The following is an 8,145-nucleotide window of genomic DNA, read 5'->3' on the forward strand; positions in this document are numbered from 1 at the left end:
GACAGTGTGCGTCGGTCGCCAAGCAGGAGGGCGCCCTTCCCTACTCCCAGCCTCCATTCGCATCTCCTTTTGCACACCGACGCACATGTTTGCTTTGGTATTGTCAGCTGAATTTCCCGATCCCGGGATACGTCAATAGCGTGATGTTTTGTTCGGGAATAATTATGAATCTGTGGACTTACGTGGCGAGCGGTGCCAGCGCGTCTTTACTATCTCTAACGGGGGTTCCCTTCTCGTTCGCCCTCCTCTTTAGAAAAACGGAACGACGATTCCCCATCCTTTCCTTTCGCTCGCTCCTCGATCGTAAGAATCGTTTGTTCTGGGGGAATGGCGTTTGGTTTTATGGTTCTTACGGAATTCATGTAATATCGATCAAGTTACGAAAGAAATGTTTTCAAAACCTGTTTACTTCGAAAAGTTTTCCTCTTCGAATCCGTTTATTCGCGGCTCCTGGAATAATCATAAATAGATCAACGATTGAAATTAAGGCCGCGTCTGTCTGGACGTGTGAAAGATTATTAATTATTAATTGTGATTTATATATATATATAAAGTATCGTTTTTCTCTGTCGAATGATATTATTATTAGATATCTGAAAAGAATTTATTTTTCATTGAAAAGTACGTATCTTTTATTAAAGTATTTCTTATGCATTCTATCTTTGACCATGATAAATAACTTCGTTATAAAAGATAAGAAAATAAGGAAGAACTATATAAAGATTCGTATCATAAAATAATAAACATAATATAAATTGAGATATAATTTGTTAAAAACATTACAAGAATATAAAACTTGAACAAATGGCGATTCGAACGGTTGAATTGCCACGAGTACTTCTAGATCCAGCACGATAACTCATTTTTTCGGCGGATAGAGACGGCGCCTGTGTGTATAGAGGATGTTCCCTCCCGGTACCCATGTTTTAACCCATGCCAGCGCCTACCCCCGGCATATCCACGAAAAGTAGAAGCGAGCCATTGGGGCGGAAGATGACTACGACGGCTCCAGCGAGGGGCGCCAAGTGTTTTGATGCTTGTTATGCGAAGGGGAGCTTGATAAACAACGAGTTGGAGAACGAAGCCGGACCTAGATCGTCACCATCACCTCTTCCACCCACACTCGAAACCGACATCCGACTGACTGGCTACGATTGTGTCATTACAAGAGAATTGATATCACGATACTATAACCGTCCCTTCTTGTTTTTTCTTCTATAGTATATACACGGGAGGAGGGTACGACTCGTAAAGTGGAATCGCTAACGCGCGTTGATTGCTTGGCAACAAATTGAAATCGCCCAGTACCGTTACAAATGTGCAATAATCCGTGGAATCTAAAAGTATCCGGTAGACCTTGTTTCGATTCGATGTAAGTTTTCTAAATAAATATTCGATATTATGGATATAGGGAAAATTGATGAAAATGAAAGATTATCCTGATAGATAATCTTAAATTACTGTAATAGTTACAAAAGCTGTTTTGAATAATCGAATTTTTTTAAAAATTTTTCTAAAAACTTGAATAAATTTAATAAATCATAGAAAAAGATTAAAACATTTAGTTTTAATCAATTAGATAAATTCTTGAACATCATGTATATTAATGAGTTTAATATTTGCAGTAAAAAAAATTTGAGAAGATCAATATTTAACAGAAAAAGAATAAGGATTCTTATTCTTTTCTTTTTTCTCTATTAATTATTTTAATTACATTATCAAAAAAACAATATGAAATATGAATTTAGCATATAATAAAATACTAATAAAATAAATTTTGAAACTTTGTTTGAATTTTTTTAAAGTTTGTGTGAAAATATTTAATAATTTAATTTTAAAGAGTATGTTAAATATCTATCATGTTAAATAAGAAATAAATGAAGAATTAAGCGAATGATGTTCGAAAATACTTAGATTTTTGGATTATCAAGATTCGTTGGATAATTTATAATGTTGCATTCCAACGCTACGGAATTAGATGCACTAATGATCCTTCCCACACACACACACACATACGTATCATTCCGTTTCACCCCATCGCTATCATTATCCGCGTTCCGTTCTTGTGGCCCGCCCAAAACGAAGCATGTATTTAAATGCATGTGCTCGCTAGAAATAGTATTTGACTTTTAACGAAACAAGCAAACATACGTTTAGCATTTATCTGCGTACCTACTTAGCACCAGGAAAAATACGAGTATCCGTAGATTATAGGTCGGTTAACTTGCTCTGTCCAAGAATATAATTCACTTGTCATTTTAGTAACGAAATAGATGCAAAATGATGTGATTTATTTCTAGAAATTCTTTCTTGAATTATTAAAATTATAATTAAAATTATTATATACATTTTTCAATAATTAAAATTATTACGATAATCTATAATTATATGTTTTAATAAGTTTAGCCTTTCCTGTTAAAAAAAATTGTAATTTATTCTTATTCTTATTGTTCCATACATTTATATATATTTATATATATTTCCATACATATTTCGTATATTTCCTATATATTTAGTGATAAAATACAATAATAATAAACAAATAGAAGAAGATATAAAAGATAAACAAGATATAAATTATACGGAAATATATAGGTTATGTAACCTCTCAATAACATGAGATTGTATAGGATTAAAAACCAACATGTTTACTTCATTCTAATGTAAACAAACATTCAAATATACGTACACAGATACACACATTTGATTTTTACATGAATTGCTAATAACACTAGCAGTAAAAAATCTTTCATCAGCTAAATAGCATAAACAATTTAAGAGAGGAAACCGGTCATGTTTACGACAACGAAGACTGTCGATTTAACCATGCTTTACGTCCGCGAGGGAAAGAACCCCGATTCGGATACGAGTAGAGGAACGGAGGGGAATAGCACAAATGACATTGTTTATCTCCAGCTTGGGGCAAGAAAAGTCTCCGTATACGGTTAGTCGTTCGACTTCACTCGGTCAAGCACCTTCGTGTGTACGATTGCCAGCGTGTTCTCCTCGTTGGCCATGCATGCACGTACATCTCCCTCTTATCTAAGTATCTCTCTTTTTCTCTGTCTGTCTCCGCCACCCTCGTCTATGCGCCAATAGTACGGTCTCGTACGAACACAAACAAATCGAGAGGGTAGAACACGTATAGGGACGCATACGTGTTCACGGAATGGCGTCAAGATCCGCGTCGCCACGTTACTGGCGCGCCACTGCTGTGTCGCCGCGAATTCGCGCCGGACGAGGCCGCCCTTAGGCAACAGACAGCCACAGGGGTGAGCAGACAGGCTCCAGTCGTCCTCTCTATACTACGCTACATATTGCGCGGTCGTCGGGCTTGCGGCCAGTCGACGTTCGACGATCGACGCAGTCGGTCTTCGATTGTTAATTCCAATTCCTTGTCTTCGAATCATTCATCATTCTGAACGAATTTCGTCTCACGAATTGTAATTGCGAGAAAAATATTACAGGATGTTGACAAATTCCGACGGTACGCGCCATTCGAATTTCCCGCGCTACGCGAGAACGCGGTATCGTAGTTTGAAGTGCCGATATATGCCAGTCTGTTATCGTGGCCTGTTTTGAATAAACTTGGAAAATTTTACGGCTACGGAGATTCTCTGCAAAGATTCGTGGGAGACTTATATTATTCGGTAATTGATTGAAAGATTAGTTAATATGCTTACTATATGCGATTGATAATTGCTTACTTGAATTTGCTAAAACGATTCGAGTGCTATCTGGCGGCTTCAATTTATGTTACTTTCATGATTTCTTTTCGTTAATTTATCTGTTGATATATAAAAATAGAAATTAATTTTGTTTTAAAAGATTATTTAAAATGTGAAAGATACTGTATAAAAATCTGCAAAAGATATAAATTTCATTTTTTAATTTTAAGAAAATTTATTCTATATTTAAAAAATCTTAGAATAAAAATATGAAAAATGAATTAAATAATACTAAATATCGTATTATTTATAAAAAATAATAAAATAAAAATCAAATAATATATTAAATTAATGAATTATATATATATATATATATTTCATTTATAAATTGAAATTAAATTGTATTATGTTTTACATTTGGTACATTGAACTTTAAATTACGGAAATTGCTCATATAAATTCTAAGTAAAATTTTGACACAGCGCATGTGCAACAGTTAACCAATAGCAGAAGGTTATCGTTGCAACAGGTAAGAAATAACGAGAGTTCAGTGATATCGTGCGTGTAACAACCACGTGGTCATATCTGTCGGAAATATTCTTTTTTAAAATAAAATACAAAAATTATATGAAAAATATATATATATTATATATATATTTCAATCGTGTCTTTAATTTTTAATCATTTTCTTATAATATTCTTATAATATAATTTTCTTATAACTAATATAATATAATTTCTGCATATGATTTTTATTTAATTTATTTTTTATTTCTTAGAATTTAATTTAATTTCTTTTTTTTTTTTTTAAATAAAGAATAGTCTAAATATAAAAGTAAATTTCCCGAAAAATTAATTATAATCCGATCTAATCGTATTTTTATTTATTCTTCTTCTTTATTTAAATTTAAAGTTCAATCATTTTTTTTTCATATTACGTTATTTATATTCCGCATTATGTTATTTATATCCATGATCTACACATGAATATATGTAGATACATATCAGAACCTTCGACATTATCGTCATGGTAACATTGGCATTGAGCTTCTCTCATCTTGTGTATACAAGGCAAATTCTGATAAATGACGTTGAGAGAAAGCAATTTGTTTTATATAAAACAAATAGTATTTTATATTTATATGTTTATATTTATTAGACTAACAATGAATAGCGTCGTGTCGATAAAATTTATTATTGCACGTTAAATTGCACGCAATATAAAATATCAGACGAATCTAATTAATAAAGTTAATAAAGTTCAGTTGAGTTTCTCGTTTCTAAAAGCTGCACACGTTTGTAACTCTGATTTATAACACTGATCTTTTCCGCTCGAGCTTTCATTTTGCAAAAGGTCTCCATTGAACAAAGCACCGTTAACATAAAGGAATATGCAAATATTGCATACATACACGAAGGATGCGTTACAGTTCGCGAGATATCGCTTTGAAAATCGGCTTACCATAGATGTAAATAATTCCAACGGCATCGCGACTTCAAACGTAGCCGATGAGTCCTCCTTTCAAATATTAAATTCCCCACTGTCGATGGTGCATTTTTGCAATTTGGTATGCATGCACCTCGGCCATACATACATGCTTACTACGTGCTCTCTACGGCATCTCGCCTCCCGTCAACTACCCAGTGTGCATGAATAAAGATGGTGCAGGTTTTGCTAGTAACATCGTATGCTTGTTTGAGAAGTGGCGAGGACACGTAAGAAGAGTGGAATATAGCGATGGGATCAATCCTATATTCGAAACGTTCAAACAATTTGTGCAGCATAAGAGTTTCAAAGTAAAAATAAATATTTCCGGAAGAAACTGGATGCGCCAGAAAACAAAAATTAGAAATATAAATGTTTTCCATCTAATTATTCTTTTTTCTCTAACACTTTTTTCACTTAATTCCCACATCACAAAGTGAATCCTTCGTACGAAGCTTAATCCCTTCGTTTTTAATTCATCCAATCGAAAAGATCCAATCGAAATCCACATCCTCCAAACTTTCCATCTCCCAAACGATAAAACCCGAAATCCACATTTCCAAATTCCATTTCCAAATCCCACCCCGCTATCTATTTCTATCCGTGGAAGAGGAATCTTTCACGCATAACCGCGATTTCGCCAGAGTTTGGCGCGTTGGTCCCATCGCTAGCCGAGGGCATTCGTACGCGTTATGGCAAAGAGAAATGATGGACGAAGCGGAATGAGAGGGAGAAAGAGAGAAACTGGAAAGTGGCGAGGGTGCACCACTCGAGCGGGGAGGAGAGGGGGGAGAGGAGAGGTACGGGACGGACAGGCGCCTATGGCGTGGATCCGAGTGGCGCCACCGCTAACGTAAGCGTCAGCGTTAGCGCCGGTCGCGCGTCCGGACCGGCCGATATTATCCAGGAAGTTACGAGCCGCACCTGTCCCATCATACCTCTCCCACCCATCGGGCCACGTCGTCCTCGTCGTTGCGCTCTTACACAGGGCCGTCGCAACGCGCTCGTCCGACCGAGTGCACGTACGCAGGTGCTCGACGCGTATCGCTATCTCGTCTATCGCATCGCCGATTTTCGTGTACCGAGCAAAGTGGGATCTTCCGGCTCACTCCGGTTTCAACGTGTAACCGGAAGATGGTCTCGCATCCGGTATACGTTGAAAAAAAAGGAAAAAAGGCGGCGGATGTGAGGTCGAGTTGGCCGGATTCGTGATTCCCCGAATCTTCACAAAATGGGGGAAGAAACGGGAGGTTGGTCGAAATAATGGGCCACGAAGCGACGAGTGAGCGTGACGAGGCTCGCCGCGGCTCGGTCGAGCGATCACCGAAATAGAATCGAAATAGATGCTTTTATTTCGCGCGAAACCTGCCCATATCCTCGGACTCGGACTCGGGTTTCAGGTGTACGAATTATTCACCGTCCGGTTCTATGAAACTTTGCAAATCTCTGGCGCCTCGATTATCAGAGGGATGGGATCACTTTCTCACGCTCGTTTCGAATCGTAAATTATATAAAAGTTTCGCCTTTATGGGAAAGTTTGTTATTATTTGTGTTTAAGCGTGCAGTAGTCTTTCTTTTTTCGAAACAATTTGCCCGAATTTGGTCAATCGTTTGACTATTCTCAACTACTTACGTAGGGTTAAAACTACTTACGTAGTAGTTTTTCGAAGCTGAGCCATCCGTGTAACTCGGAGATTTAAAAGTATTTCTTTCTTTCCAAGTACATATTCACGAGGCGTTCGAAAGTTTCAAGTCGGTTTTAAATCTATCGGGCTATATTCCCGATAGGGAAGTTGTTAATGTTGTGGTCGTATTAGTAGTGCATACAAGGATAGAGGTTTTTTTCTAAAAACAGTGCCAACCGGAAAAATAAATGTCGCACCTTGTTTTACGACAAAGAATCGAGTAGGGATAGGCGCCAGTGATGTAGACGATTACGCACGGTCCGGCGAGCATGTCTCCCACGGCGGACAACCAGCTTTTTCCATTCGCGAACGGATGTCGTTAATGCTTTCGAATTTCCATAAACGCTTGCGAACGAGCCACGATGACATGTGATTAGATATCTCATCCTGCTAGACACAGAAGCTCTGTTAATTATTCCACGATCTAACCGTTACTCAAAATTTCCTACGATCGTATTATTTGATAATATTTTTGATAATCGATGCAAAATATCGAAAAGAAGAGAAGAAGAAGAAAAAAAAATGATCGATCGATCATTTCGTGCTGTGAGATAAAATCATTAATAATTGAAATGACATCTTGTAATTAAATTAGCCTCGGATATTAATAGGTGTTCAGATAACTAACGATAGAATAATACGAGACGAAATAGATACACGCGTACACTTTCCAGTTACGTACCGTTATAAACGGTTTCAACCTGTTTCAAACGGACCTGTGACCGATTCGAGTTATTCGAGAAAATGGGGAGAAATTTTGACGATCGGTCATTTTGACACTCGTTTTCGAAGCATTCGTCCCGGTCGATCGGGGGAGGGTGGAACGAAAATCACGAAAATCACCAACGGGGGCCAAGAATAACTTGAAATTCTACGGTTCGCGGAAGATGAATTACAGTGGAATCATGAGTAGCCGGTTCGAAGAACGAAGGCGATCGTTCTCGTCGTCGTCGTAGCAAGGAATTTGGAGCGTTGACAGGCGGCGCCGTCGGGGGGTTGGATCGCGTCATCCAAAGAAAAGTATCATGTCCTTACTTTGTACGGCATGCTCGAACAAATCCAATGAGAAATATTTGCACGCGTGTTCCGCCTCGCTTGCATGCGCTTGTCACGACGGCCTTTGTCGCGTTAATTCTTCCTTTTCGTTTTGCCTACACATTGTCATACGAATTTGTTCATTTACGCCCGGAGGATATCGATAATGATTCCGGAATTGATACTCTGCTTTCGAGAGAGATCGACAAAGTATAATAAATCATAGAAAAAAAAAAAAAAAATAGACTAATTTTCGAATTTGCGTATCCTG

This window comes from Apis dorsata, unplaced genomic scaffold, assembly GCF_000469605.1.
Source record: "Apis dorsata unplaced genomic scaffold, Apis dorsata 1.3 scaffold_194, whole genome shotgun sequence".
In the NCBI taxonomy this organism is placed as follows: domain Eukaryota; kingdom Metazoa; phylum Arthropoda; class Insecta; order Hymenoptera; family Apidae; genus Apis; species Apis dorsata.